This window comes from Rhynchophorus ferrugineus, unplaced genomic scaffold (assembly GCF_030347505.1).
Source record: "Rhynchophorus ferrugineus isolate W39M unplaced genomic scaffold, kcgeb_rfMv2 rfM3, whole genome shotgun sequence".
Taxonomy (NCBI): Eukaryota; Metazoa; Arthropoda; class Insecta; order Coleoptera; family Curculionidae; genus Rhynchophorus; species Rhynchophorus ferrugineus.
In genome coordinates, this window is record NW_027472582.1 from 26722250 (window position 1) to 26738093 (window position 15844).

Genomic DNA, 15844 nt, shown 5'->3' on the forward strand with positions numbered 1-15844 from the left:
AAAAGATAATAAATAAGAAAACCGTATAATGTTTTAATTAATATGCTCTAATCTTATTAAAAGTGTATAAAAAAGGTAATTAAAAAACGCAAGCCTGTAATTTAATATTTGGCGAAACAAAAATGCCTTCGTAACCCGTTTTATATTTTATCTTGTTTGCTTCGATAAGAAAACCAAATTAATATTTTAGGTACTAATCAGACTGTTCGCAAAAAATTGAGACAACATTTTCTGCTTCGTTATTAGGCCATTACCCGGCATGGCTGTCGGAGGATATGATAAAAACAGCAGAACATCAGCTTTACTCTGACAACACATCACGTAAAATAAACCCTTTTAGTATATACTGGCTGGAATTCTAGTAAAACGTTGACTCGCCTTGTCACATGGTGCTTTTTCTTTTACGAATGGGGTTTGATTGACATATTTGGATTAGGAGCTTTATACTTTCTTTGCGTCTATATTTTGCGCTTTATATCCGTAATCTTGATCAGTCAATGTTATAGTGAGATCTGGCCTACTTTTAATATTGTCTCCAAATGTAGAAATGCGTTTCTCAATCAACAGGAAATTATTATTGAAACTGATTCAATACATAGATATCACGCTATGTGACAAGAAGGTGTTTTTTAACATTTTATATCATTCTCATATTCATTCTGAATTTAGTAGTTAGTATGACCATCTACACTAATATTATTTGCTGGATGTTAGAATTAAATACCAACTATCTGCAGAATATAGATAAAATATTTTATTGCCACTTCTAGTAACCTCTTTCGTTAAAACAATTTTATTAACAACCTGATGTTTCCAGGTATGCCTTTTCTCTCCAGTTTAAGCAAATAGGGCTCAGATGAACTATGATGTGTTCCTTAAATCGGCATTACAGAATTTATTGTGTAAGCCCAAATATATAATTCATTATCGATATTTTAAGGACCTATCTAGTATATTACATGTAGTCCATGAATGGCTAAGCAAAATTTCCCAATACTGAGGCAGAGAGTGAATTTAAATTTTAGGGAGCCTCTGTAGTTCAGTATTTCACGTCTTTTATGGAGAAAGTGAGGTTTGGCCTCGCTTCATAGTATTTGCTAAAAGATGTGTAACAAAACATTGTTTACCATAATCTAATTGGGCTAAAGTAATTGTATTATAAATTACTTGGGTAACCTTAATCCCTGGAGATAAGTTGATAAAATCTCAAGAAACTTAATAATGGTAAGATATTTGCTGCTATTTTATGTGAGCCAGCTGAATCAAAAGTAGAATGGCATAATCCCATTAAATATATGAGAGTCAACTCAAAGAGTTAAAAAAGGCTCAGGTCCTCCTCAACAAGCAATTAAAGCATCTTTTTGAGCTCCTTTTGCCAATCGTACTCTGGAATGATATCGTAGAGTGCTAAAAAGCCTACAAGTACTTGTTAACTATTTAAATAACAAAAATTAGTTAAAAATATTTGAGGGTTAAAGAAAATTGAGTTTCCAAATCAAGAAAGAGGCTCACGATGGCCTCGAGTTATGTTGCTCTCAAAACCTATAAAATGATCCACTGTGGAATAGCTTGTGATAAATCTAAGATTGTTGTTGTATTTGAAGGATCGAACATTCCAAGAAATATATTATAATGATTGTATGATTGTTACTAATCCAGTAATAATAATCTTGCGCTCCAGTAATTTGCAGAAGTATCGGTAGAATAAATTCCCCAGACCTGCTGATCGAAAATTGATATTATGAATGGTAAAAAAAGCTTTCCATTAGTATGAACAATAAGTAATTCTAAGATATCTCTTGAATAAGTTATGATCTCAAGCTTTTCTATGGTTATAAATTTAAGAGGAGAATCATCAGTCTTATATTCCTTCATATATTGTGGAAGATAGTGTGATGATCCAGTGTGCTGGTGAAGCTCTTCATCTAATTAATTTTGGTCAATAAAAATGGGTAACTTTCTAATATTCACTCTATAATTCCAGGTAGAACGAAGGATTAGAATTCTAGCATCAAATTATAACAGACGATCAAAACGCACCAATAACATTGACTCCATGAGTAGAAAGTTTTAGTTTATGTCCAGTTTGTGACATCATTTGCGAATACAATCTCTGTATTTGGTAAGATGTGATCTACTACGAACTAATGAGATTAAAGGAACCGAAAATATTGATGCGCTGAATCTTTTATTGGAGAGAGACGATCGAGATACTCTAAAAATAGTGTCAAATATTTTTCTAGCACGATAATGTATTAAATTCACTTTGAAATGATCAAAGTCTTACCTAAAGCCTTCTGCAGATTGTTTACTCTTTGGTGAATCTAATATTACATTGTTGTTCACTTTTTGGAAGTTTTTAGCCAATTCACAATATTCACATTCAACACGCAGAAATTATTTCCATTTAAACCCACAACAACTTAATAGTTAATAGTGTCAGTAATTACCTCTCTAACGTATTTTAATGGCAAAAGCAGCTTCATTATCTCCTTCTTATTAGAAGTAATTGATTATAAACGTAGTCTGTTTCTGAATGTGAGATTTATTGGCTTTGATATCAATCAGACTAATCATAAATATGAAGCAGCGATCTACAAAAATTTGTTGGTTTATAACCTCTAATTATTATTACTAATATTTTGAAGAATTTTGTAGACATTTGTCAAATGGGTGAATTTTCTAGACTGATTAGGCTACATTTTCGGATGCATCAAACAGATTGATTACAAATTGATTGATTTACAAACTGCAACTAGCAATAAATTCAACGCCATAATAAGTGAGTGGTATCAATATTTTAGGCGGGATATATGCAACCTAGGGTTTACTTATAATGAAAACAAAGCCCTAATATTTTTGTACGCAGAATTTGCGTTTAGCCCAGGTAAATGGTTGTAGCTAGGAATGGACATTTTCAATACTTATTTTTTACAATATAGTTTTAAATATACTATGTTTTAAATATATTAAGGTTATAAATTCTTAATAATTAAGTATTGCATCAAACAATTACCACATATACGTATATATTCTAAAATTACTATATATTTAAAGTACTTTTGCGGAGAGGTCTGATTTATACTGTTGTTTCTTACTGTATAACAGAAATTCTATATTTTCCTTAAATACAATCTAAGCAATACAAAAACTGTATTATTATAACCGGTGTAGATACATAAATCCAACGGGGATAGGGAAAAAGCGTACATATTTGTGTCAAAGAAAAACACAAATCTAATAATACAAAATAAACAAATTTAAAATGAGCAAAAACACGGTCTGAAAACAGTATTTCCTTCAGCGAGTCGTTCTTTACGAAATCCGAACATCAATACGGGGGCATGGTCAACCAAAACCCCTTAAGGCCAAAGCACACGTTTGCCAGGCACTTCCCCGTGGGATAAAGTAGGCCGTCACTTAGCCCGATTGGATTTGTAAGGGGCGACAGTGGCGCTCTCTGCTGTCCAGTATTTATTGCATTTGTTCCGGTTTCGATTCCGCCAAGGTACTCAGCCCTATTGCAAATATTTTATTTCACCTTGAAATCGTCTCCTTTTTGGAATAATCTCGTAGTTATTAGTTTTTTAAGTACTTCTATTGCAAATCTCTTATTTTATTTGATCTGGTCTTGTTCAATCTCTGTTTTTTCTTAAATGATAGGTTTAAATACCCATCCAATATTTTTAAATATATTAGGTTGTTCAAAAAATCAGATAAATATATCTTCTATAACATAACAAATATGTAACGGGCGGGTAGTGGGTTGCGCAGTGGTCGAAGGGACAGAACGGTATTCCTAATGTTGCGATAGTCGTGGGTTTGAATTTTACTGGGCCATGGGCGTAAATATATGTTTGTAATTGTTGATAATTTTGATTGCCTAAAAGATAAAAGTGTAAAATTTGATAATGAAAATGATATGTCACGCCAGTATCCAGGCTAGGTAAAACTAGATATCTTCTAGGTTGCCTGAGTGGGTCACTCGCAAGTCGATAGTTTTAATTCCGAGGACCGTAGTTCGGAACCTACGTTAAGCAGTAGGTCCCGAACGCTAATTGGTATGTGGGAGCCTTTGAAATATGAGAAAAAATATGTATCGGGATTAAATTATTGCAAATTTATGTAAATGCGCCTTGGATTATTAGATATGCTTAGTACATTCTTAATTTAGAAATTAATTTATTTCTAGCGTTGTGTTGTAGTATGTACATTCCAAATTAAAATAAAACTAAACTAATTCAGCTAAAATTAGGAATACACTTATATAGTATATAAATTCCTGTGGTTTGGTGCGCTTCATTCTTCTGATTTCCTGCGTGTTGTCCAGTAGCTATATTGCTTCCATGTTGCTGTCATCTAGCAACCTTATTTCATGTTATAATGAGAAATCATGGATTCTTTCGCACATCCATGTGATTTCGAAGTCATCGGACAGCTCTTCGTGGGTTACGTAGCGATAAGCATTGGTAATCAATCGTAGAACTTTGTTTTGGATGCGTTGGTATACTAGTTCACTTGATAGTTTAGTGTAACTCCGTATTTGAAACCCATAGATCCAAGTTGGCTTTATGATCGACTGATAAACCAGTCTCGTTTATTTTATGTCAATTTGGGAATATCTTCCGACTAACCAGTACAGTTGCCTGACTTTGGGCCTAATCTGCTCTGCCTTTCGTCTAACATGATGTTTCCAATTTATCCTACCATTGCTGCATTGATATATTTCCATCTATTTAGCTGATTCTGTTTGAGAGATCATCCAAATGTCATGTGACATAATTAGGTTATTGTTATTTTGCTTCAATGATTTAACACGTTGAGATTTACTATATTTATAGATCTTGTTGACCACTACTACAGCCTTAGACAGAGATACATCTTTTGCCATGATAACTGTGTCTTCAGCAAGGGTTCTAAGTACAGTTCCTTTTATTGTTGGGATATCAATAGTATAGAGTAGATACAGAAGTGGAACTACAGTATAAATAGGTTTGGTTTGATGAGTTGAGAATGCCCATTCATGCGAGATTCTAAATTTTTTTAGTATATATGTTTCAAGCAGTCTACGGTAATTCCGCGTTAGCAATTTGCACATTTTGTAAATTAATCCCAAATAGCAAACCCCGTCAAAAGCTTGTGAGACGTCCAGGAATATCTCAGGGCAGTATTACATTTCTTCGAATGCCTTTTCAGCAACCTCTGCTACACTATACATTTGGTCGATTGTCTAGTGATAATTTCGAAATCCAAACTGGAAATCTGGTATTTCTATAAATTCTGCGTATAGATCGGGCGAATAAAAGCCAACGAATAGTTTTGTTGGGATATATCTAGTTCTGTTTGGACTGTTTGACGAAGGCCAACAAAGGTTTGTTGACATTCGCATTTGTTGGCATATCCGTGGAACGTCGGTAACATCAAAAGAAATGAACGGAATCGATGAATGCGGTGTTGACGGTAGGTATATGAAATTCGGTGTTGGATACCGAAAATTCGGCGGCCTTCGATAAACCGTACATATTGTATTTATTGTTATGGGCAAACGTTCGTTGGGCGTGAGTCCGTATTTTTCAACGGCGGCGGCGATTACAATGTATATCCAACACCGAATCTCTTTCGTTGTCGTTCGTTGGCCCGGTCTGTATGAAGCATAATTCGTTTCAACACCAGTTTCTCAAATAAATTTGATATTGCACGTATCAGCGAAATGGGCCTGTAATATCCAACTTTTTCTGCCAGCTTGTCAGGCTAAATTCACCTTGTCCGCTTTATGCTTGACAGTCTTCAAATTAGTTGATTTCGAGTTTTGAAATTAGCTTGAAGGCTTTCTTCGATTAGGTTTTAATCCACTTATTGTACCCAAATTAATATTGTCGAAGCTGATTCTTCTATCTCAATGTTCTCAAAGCGTTTGAGTTGGTCTATATTATTGTTAATAGTCTACATTTAAACTAAAAATTAGTTTTTCTTCAGATTATTAACAACGTATCAAATTTAATTTAGAATTTAAAAAAACACAGCAAATGGGCTATTTATTTATCCAAATGTATCTTGATCACTTTGTTTTCGGAATTTATATTTTCTAAATAATTGTGAGGATTTTATTGAAAGTTTTTTCTAATGAAATCATAATTGAATTAAAACATACTTTCAATGAATTGTTTTTTCAATTTTGGATGCCCAATACAGCTGACTACCGAAATACAGAGGTTAAAGAATATTGTGCTGGGTGAAAAGAAGTATCTTGATACATAATTTCGAACTCTTACGGGAACGTTTGATATAAAAGACACACAACACTTAACTAATATTTCTTGTTGATAGTTTTCGGGAAGGAATTTCCCTAAAAATGTAAAATTAAGTCGCATTTTGACTTATACATGTAGGAAACGTACAAACAAGGGATTGATAGTTTCTTAGTTAATATTGAATAATTTGTTACACGAATTAAATTGAATTCAACACTCAAAGGAAAATAATAATATTTTCTATTAAGTAACACCTGCATTTAAGATCAAAAGTAATTATACTAAAGACACTGTATCGTTTAGCGTTTAGCTACCGTATAAACAGTTAGTATGCAGTATGCTTGCTGCTTAGCGTTGAAGAGTGAATTATTCAAATTGCCGATAAGTTATATATATGCATATTTTAAGATCCATTACACGGTACTTGATCCTAAAACTTGGAATCTGGAATCATACATATGTATTATTTATTACGAAATAATTCGATTCAGCAAGTATGGATATGAAATTTAAATCATTATATTAATTATAGTAAAGTCCCAGTAAGGATTTCTCAATATTTTTTTAAATATTAAGGGCTTACATTTTATATTTTAAGTTTTTTTAAAGGTTTTCTATAGATATTTTTATTTATAAATTCAGATTCTTTTATTCTATTGACATCTTGCATTATGTATATGGTTAGGACAAGTTATTGTTTTGTTGTCTAGTCTATATTTCCCAAATTAAAATTAAATTGCACTACTTATGATAAGGTTATGTTCCTATGAATTACTAATTTATTATATCTATTATATATTATATTTATTTATTACTATATTTATTAAACCTCATTAAATTTTGGTTACGTAGCGATAAGTATTACTAATTAATCCTAATTAATAACTTTGTTTAGACGTCCTTCAATTACTAGTTGGTTTGATGTTTAAGTGCTACCCCTTACCTGAACACCATAAGTCTAAATACGCACTGATGAACCAGTCTCTTTGATTTTAGGTCAAGTTGGAAGAATGAATAATCCGTATAATGTTTAACCGACTTTGATGTTCTATGCTCGGTTGTATATATTTTTTTAATGTATGTTCCCCGATTTCTTCGTCAATTGTGGGCCGATTTTCAATTTTTTTTATTAGAAACACTGCACATGGTTTCGACATGGTTCTACTGGAACCAAATCAGGTCCCGTGGAGAGGAATGAGGCGATATCGAGGGAAACGCTGAAATTTCAAAGGCACGTACTATGTTTTCACATATTTTTCATCTATAATAAGATATTTGGCTATAATGTTACTGGTGAGCTTATGTGACAGAAAATCGCATGTCGCTCAGTGTAAAAGCCATTCAAGTTACTTTTTAAGCACTAAATATAGTATATAAGGCTTTGTAGAAATATGCGTTAAGCTCTCAAACGAAGGTTGCGTGTTCGATTCCCGACGGGGACCAAAATTGTCTTTTGTTAAATCATCTAGGGTAGATTGGGGACCCCGAGCCTGAAGCGTTACTTATTTGTAATCATTGTTTCTTTATTCATATTTTTCCTGATACGAACTACACCTTACTTGACTGTTTATTTTTATGTAGTTATTACAACGATTATTATGTACATACTTTATAGTAAAATGTTTCTTTTTGTGTTAAAAATGTAATTATTATTTATTTTTTAATTTTTAATTGCCTCACTTATTTTTTGAAGTCTGTTCAACTTTTTTGTTAAAAATATTTTTAATTTTGAGTATGATCTGCCCTGTTTTTGTCTAATATAATTTTAGCTAATTACATTTTAGAAAAAAATTTTGACCAGTAAACACCCTTAATATATCATATATTACATATAATAATTAGACGATTTTTAGTATGAATAAAAATGTTAATTATAATTATGTGATAGTGTAACAATATTTATTCATTAGAAATAAATAAATATATTTTAAATAATTAATTGACATAACTTAATAATATTATATTTCATTTTATTTTGAGACCTTCTAAATTAGGGACAACATAAAATAAGGAACGGAGAATTAAAAAATTTATATTTTTTTTGCTTGTATACTAATATAATAAAAGACGAAATATCAACAGATATTTTATTTTCAAGAAGCTTTCATTGATTTTTTTCGCAACGTGAAAATGGAAAATGTCTGGGAACAAATCAAAATATTTAACATTTCATTAAATATTTACCTTTAAACGAAATATCTCTTTCATTTTAATTCATTTTACAGGTTATTTTTCGTTTAAATATTTGCCCAGCGATTTTTCTCCTTTTTTTAAATTGATATTCAGTATTAGTATCGCCATATAGAATTACGTAGGCCATTCGTAAAAGTGAAGAGTGACGGCCGTAGATGATTGTTTTACTATTATTGCTTTATTTTGTAACTTACGTACACTCTAGTTTGATTTGTGTCGTATTGTTGAATCCTATCGTATTGTCAAACAGAGATTGCATAATGATAGCTGGGATTAAAATTTCAATATTTTATAAATGGGGCTACGTGGGGCTAAAGTCCGGCTATTATTTTAATTACCTATAACTTTACTCAAAGAAAATATATGTAAGTTTGGCTTTCATAAAAATTTATTTGGTCTTTTTTTTAACGTCTTTTTCTAAGGCATTTTTCATTTCGTCTGCGGCTAAATTACTTCAATTTCGTGACGAATATTAACTTTAAGATGTTGACTCGTTTGGGGCTTCTTAATATAAGCCTTTAATTTTGAAAAATCCCATAAGAAAAAGTCTGGAGCTGTTAAATCCCGAGATCTGTCTGGCCATGCTAAATTGCCCATTCGCAAAATTAGTCTTCGTGGACAAACGTCATTCAATAATCGAATTGTTGAATCATGTCTTGGTACCATTCAGCAGTAACAGTAACTGCAAAACCTTGGTTATTTTCTAAAAAATAGAGACCAATGATATTTCCAGTATGACCATGACCACACTATACAATTGTTTTTAGTGGGTGCAATGATGTTTAATGAATTAACTGAGGATTCTGTGTTCCCCAACACCGACTCTTCTGTTTCAGATTTGGATCATTATCCTGATAATCTCTCTGAAGCAATTTTTGGATAAATTTTAGAGAGACAGAATTTACATAGACAAGTCAGTTTTCAAAATTCGCCTTAAACTGCGTGCGGAAATTTGTAACTGGAAACCACGCCTCCGAATTGATGTGTCTGGAAACCGTTGTCTTCCAGAACTAGGCTTGTCTGCTGTTGGACCGTACTGTCCAAAATTCGCATAAATTGTGGTTTTTATGAGGCACGCACTTAACGAATAGGATATTTTTGATGCAATTTCCGCTGAGTGGCAATAATGCGATTTGTTTCAGTAAATATTGTCACTATTTCTACTCGTTCTTCTGGCGTATGTTTATTCATAATAAAATTTGCACAGTTACACAACGCAGTGGTCAACAGAAAATAGAGCTAAACATCATATACCCAAGATGGCGCGGAATAAAAATGATAACGCGACTTTACCGCACATGCTAGTAATGAACGGGTTAATAGTTAATATTCATGTATATATTTTGAAATACTATTACAAAAATTAAATAAAAGTTATTAATATATGGCATCCTTAATATTATATACCAATATATATTATATATAAATCATTTTGCAAACTTACTCACAATTTCTTGAATATATTGTGGTTTTTTGACTAAGTACAGTGGACCATTTTTAACTGACTTAAAAAAAGAAGGAAGTGTTATATTGGACTGTATATTTTTTATCTATGTTCACCAATTTCTCCTTCAAATGGACCGATTTTCAATATTTTTTTATTCGGAAGGGTGCTATTTCGAAGTGGTCCCATTGAAACGAAGTCAGGATCTGATGGTGGAATCCGGGGAAATCGAAGGAAACCCTAAAATTTCAACAACTCCTCAGCGGTTAGGAGTTGGTATATTTTTTTGGTATAATTTTGTACAACTTTTACGTTGGCAAGTCGGCCTGCACACCACAAGCATCTGAAAATAATTGTATTATTAAATAAGATAAGACCTTGAAAGATTCATCAAGCTATTCGTCTAATACATTTTGCAATATTTGTCTTCTAAATGTTTTATTCCCCCAGGCCATTCTTGACCGTCAGTATACAAATCATCATTTTTCAATCGTTGAAACCAAAACCGACGGTTGATTTTTTATGGAGCAATATTACCAAAAGTTTTTAAGATGTTTGATGACAGATAACATATAGAAATAGAAAATCAATATGGACAGACATAGATAGGTAGAAATTATTGACTTTATCGATAATATGTATTATAAATACGGTTTCTTTTTTTATATTAGTTGTGACCTCGGTCTCGTCATATTAACTTCTGAAAGTCCGACAAAACATTTATATTAATATGGAAATAATTATGACAACAACAGTTCTGCAGTAGGAAGTTATGTATTCTGAGTGGTTGATGCTGGTAGATGCATATTTAAAAGTATTAATTAGTTATAGATTGTATCAAAGATATAATTTCTAGAACTTCAAATAATAATTAAACTGATACTAATTTTTATTGAGCTAATTAAATTGTGATTAAATATTGAAAAATCCTAATCATAGAAAACAAAACAAATAAAATCTATACATATCTTTATAAATAGATATGGCCGGTCTATGTTCTAATAATCATTAGATGTAGAAATTATATTTATTTGATTTAATCGAGTTAAAAGCAGTGAGAAAAGAAGTGAAACAATCAGGTGCTAATGGATCAATCAATCTGGTTGCCGCTATTCTTCGCTCTAGTTTAATCACATTTATTTATCCTATACTCTTCCGTATCGGAAATTTATTGTTCTTTATATATTGCGGTTCCTTTTAATCCAAGTCGGATACTAATAATTATTAACAGGAAAAGGATATATGCGTTGAAAATAGATACACATTTCAAATAACTTGAGGATAAATAAGTCAACAATATTGTACGCCGGCCTGGTTGGCGCTGTGGTAAGGGCGACAGGACTGTCTACCTACTGTTGCGATAGTCGCTGGTTTGAATCCTGCTCGAACATGGTCGTAAGTTTATGTTTGTGATGGTTTAATATTTGTGATTGTCCTAGGCAAGAGTACAAAATCCGACAAGGAAAATGATCCCAGTCACGCCAGTAACCAAGCTGCGTAAGACCAGATGTCTTCTGTCGGTAGGCTTAATGCCGAGGACCGAGGTTCCCGTTAAACTGTAGATCCAGTCCAGATAAACCCCCCGAGTTGGTAAAAGGAGACTTTAAAATATAGAAGAAAAACAATATTTTATTGATTAATAAAAAATTATTTATTATTAACAGGATTTTTGTAAGTTCGCAGTACACAGCATTGATCCAGAAAATTATAAAAAAAATTCCCTTCTAAATATTTCGAACTCTATTTTAAAGATGCAATCAGATCTTCTAGTCTCACTGTACACCTAATATGGTTAGCCTCTATTCTTATCACCTCTTGAGCAAAAGTACAATTCTACAAATAGAGCACTTACTACCAATATTTGAAATGGCATATAAATAATCACAGTAAACTAAAAACATTTCTTTTATTTTCAACTTTATAATGTATAGATTTTAACAAAAAAAAAACAGTATTAGAGTTTTTTGTATGAAATATTACACATACTAGGTGTGTTATAAAATAATTTATTATAAAATATAATTGTTTAAAAGATAAATTTGCACTCATCTATATAACCAAAGCTTAATTTAATTAACAAAATATTTAAAGCAAACTTTGTAACATCCACGATACAGCTTTATTAAATTTTATGTCGTTACACATTTTATTTATCTAAACTAGCTTCGTTTTTCTTGAACAGACTTTGCTGAACATGTCCTTTATAGTTACTTGTTAAAACTTTACTAAACAAAGCAAAGTTTTATCGATATTTTGCTTTAATTTGGCATCTTTCTGTCTTTGTGCAACAAATTAAAAAATAATAAGATTAGGTGGATATGTGTAGTAGTAGATTGGAAAGCATAGGGTGTAGTATCTAGTATAAAGGCGATTTATTCAGAATTAATAAACGAGTGTTTTAGAAATATACCTAACCAGTATATGCTTTACAGGAAAAGAAATATCTTTATTTAATAATATTAATTTAATACACATCTTGAATTTATATTCATATAAATATTATTCTCTAGATCATCCTTCACAACTGTACCGTTCTACTCGATCACTTTTCTGATATGAAGATTCTTTTGGTATCCATTTTTTTTATAATATCTAATATGAGATAATCTGTATAAGCAGAGTATAAATTGTTTCATTGGCGTTTATAACTATTTGTTGGCCAAACTAGCAAGACCATCTGTAACATCAACATTTTTGGAACCAATATAATCAAACAAATTCTGACACTGACATGTTAACTTAAGCACTCCCGATAAGTTCTATAATATTATCTTATTTTAGAAATTCTGAAGTACTCTGAATCTTTATAATTTCTTTCTGGTCAAAAAACTACAAAGTTTATATTACTAGCCTTTTTAGTGGAGTATTTGAAATGGTTATTCCTTCAGGATTTTAACAGTTCCCCACAAATATAAACTGGAAGAACTTAAACAAACAATTAGATATATAATTCGTGGCTTTTATTTATATAATATATATCAGTTATTATGAAACCTACAATAATTGCTAACATATAATATATGTCTTACAAAAGTTGAATAGGTGTACAATATATTTAGGATAATGTCGACTTGCCAACATATTAATAGATAAAATATGTTAATAAACCAGATGAGCAAAATTACGTGGGATTTCTTGTTGGCTAGTTGTCAAAACTCATCTGTCGTTTATATTTACAAATATATATTATTATAAATCAATATCCACAAAATATTTATTACATAATTTAAGATTATGTTTTTATTATTTATTCGAGCGGTATTGAAAATACCAATAACAATACATAAAATTAATTATAGACTCTAACTAATATACTCATAGTGTCAGATTGTAGGAGGGTGATTCATATTATTTTGTATCTTAAAAATAGGAATAATAATAACATTTGGTTAAAGTTTATATTGATATTTTAATGTTAAGTTATGATCTACATTGTTTTTTTATAATTCGCTCTAATAGTCACTGTAATAGAAATGGTTAAAATAAAAATTGGAAAAAAGTCATAATAAAGCTAATATTTACCAAATATTATGCTTAAGTATGTTGAATACAATTATTTTAATTGCAGGTATCGCAAATAGTTTAAGAAGTAAGCTGTAGACAACAACAGTGTAGGTTCGGTAGGTTTATATAATAATGAAAAGGTTTTTTTAAGATCTTAAATAACATAAAGGTTAGTGTTTGTTAACATTAAGTAAGTATTTATTTTTTACTTTTAAAACAATATTAAAACGAAAAGTGAGTTGTTAATACATTATTAAACGAAGTTATTTAATTTTAAATATTGTTATCTTGTGTATCCCTATTGGTTATTTCTTTTTCTGTTTTTGTTTTCTATTTCAATTATTAATGGTAACGTAAAGTTATATTTTATATATTTTGCAGAGAAAACATTAAAGTGATCCCTTTATCAGAAGGTATATAGAACTGTGAAAGAAAAACCCGACATATGTGAAAATTTTATCCCAATATAGATTAACAAATTTCGCGAATAACACGTATAGTCTGTTGTGCTTCTTTGCCTACAAGACATTTTAGATATTAGATGAAATCTGCTTTTGATTTAATTTGTTTAGAGTGGAAAATAGTTTTCTATCTTGCTTAAGGATTGATAATAATTTATATGGTTTTGGAGACACATATTTTAATGGAGATCATTCTAAAGGTTATTAAGATTTTTCTGTAAATTTTAGAGGCTTTAACTTCAATTATCAATTTTTTAATAAAACGCTACCCAAATATTGCAGGTAATAAATACGTTAATTTGTGTATCAAGAGTTAAAACAAATGTTGCAAAGAATATTAACAATTATAAAACAGCTTCATAGAATTCATCATTTGTTGGCGAATTGTTAAATCCCACGTGGGGTATAAGACAAAGTAGAATAGCAGTAGATACATGAAAGCAACAGTAGGAAAATTAAGGATAGGCTATCTGCAAGGGTGATATGGAAGAGTGAAATAAATAAGAATGATGCAATTTTATTTTAAAATTTAGGCAAGAAAATTATTATTTTAATCAGCCTGCAGTTTTTATTCATTTTTCAATATGCATTTTACGTGAGAAATGTGGATAATACATAAGGACTGTATGAATATATAAACGAAGTAAAGAAAATATGCAAAAAAATTAAACTAACTATATAATTTGCATTGATGGAACTTATAGGACAAATATAACATATAATAATATAATAACTCTTGAATTATTAACACTAAACTTATATACATTTAAAAGCGTTGATAAATATTAAGGTGTTTAACAATTAACATAATAAGATTATATGACATTTTATTAACTTATAAGATTTAAGTTTGTACCAATTATTTTGATTATTTTATAGACTTAAGTTTTGAAGATTGAATAGTTATTTTAATTATTGTAAATACATTTCTAAATTATAAAAAGTAAATTATGTGTTCCTTGTTTTAGTATACAAAAATGTATTACTTTATTTATTATTCCATATTAATATTTGCAAGGCAAAAGTAAAGAAGGGTAATTTACACTGAATATATTGTTTGAATGTTCTGTAGTTCTGCAAAAAATCTTACTTATGATACTTTTGTTATAATATTCAATGGTGTATTAATTTAAATTTATCAATAATTTATTGAATAGAAATTAGATTTAATTAAAAGCTATTTGACAAAAATTAGTGAGAAGTTCTTGAAATAGTTATTTTATTAGTTACGACAAAAAGGCGCAGTCGATTGGACACCCAGTCTTCAGTATGAAAAATTGATGGCAATATTCTTCTAAAAAATAAATCAAGAAATAAAAATAAAAATACATTTATAACAAAGATCTTCAGAAAAACTTTAAAAATATTATAAATAAAATGTTTGTTGGTACAGAGAAATATGATGTTGGAAAGGAAGATGCTGACAGTACAGAAACTAAAATGGCGATAATCATAAAATGAAAGCAAAGTCCAGTTATGTTCTTCAATGAACAAATGAAATGAGAAAATGACTGAATTCAATTTATCAGAACTAACAGTGGTTGTGATATGTCAACACAGCTGGTGTGTCTATAATTCTTAAGGAAACAATTAAGTTTCCAAAGTAATAAGCACTAATCGATTAGTAACACCAATGAGCACAATATATCTTCTAATAAATAACAATCTGAAAATTATGTTGTATTGAAGCAACATTACATTAATACAATATAAATTAGAATAAGTAGTTTTTTGTGACCGACACCCCAATAAAACTTCCTTTATTCATACCATGTTTATTATTCATACATCCGAAATTATTTGAGCGGTCCAAATAATCTAAAAAATAGACAGTCCCACCATATTGTGCTAAAAATATATTATAATAGTGAGGGCACGAAACGGAATAGCCAAACATATATATTTAAGACCCTTTCTGTATTATTGGAAAACATATTGCTATGCAAAAATAAACCATTCATCAAATTTTCCACAATAAATTCCGGCATGTC

General features: G+C 30.3%; 1 protein-coding gene and 1 long non-coding RNA gene across 5 annotated transcripts in view; both read left to right on the plus strand.

Moving 5' to 3' along the window:
• LOC143192946 (neuroligin-4, Y-linked) overlaps window positions 1-15844 on the plus strand; it is a 226240-nt gene that overhangs the window by 34589 nt on the left and 175807 nt on the right. The window lies entirely within an intron of this gene.
• Window positions 1998-7179, plus strand: LOC143193937 (uncharacterized). The gene is made up of 3 exons (XR_013005144.1): window positions 1998-2122; window positions 2687-2782; window positions 7147-7179. It is a non-coding gene; the product is annotated as an uncharacterized LOC143193937 (long non-coding RNA).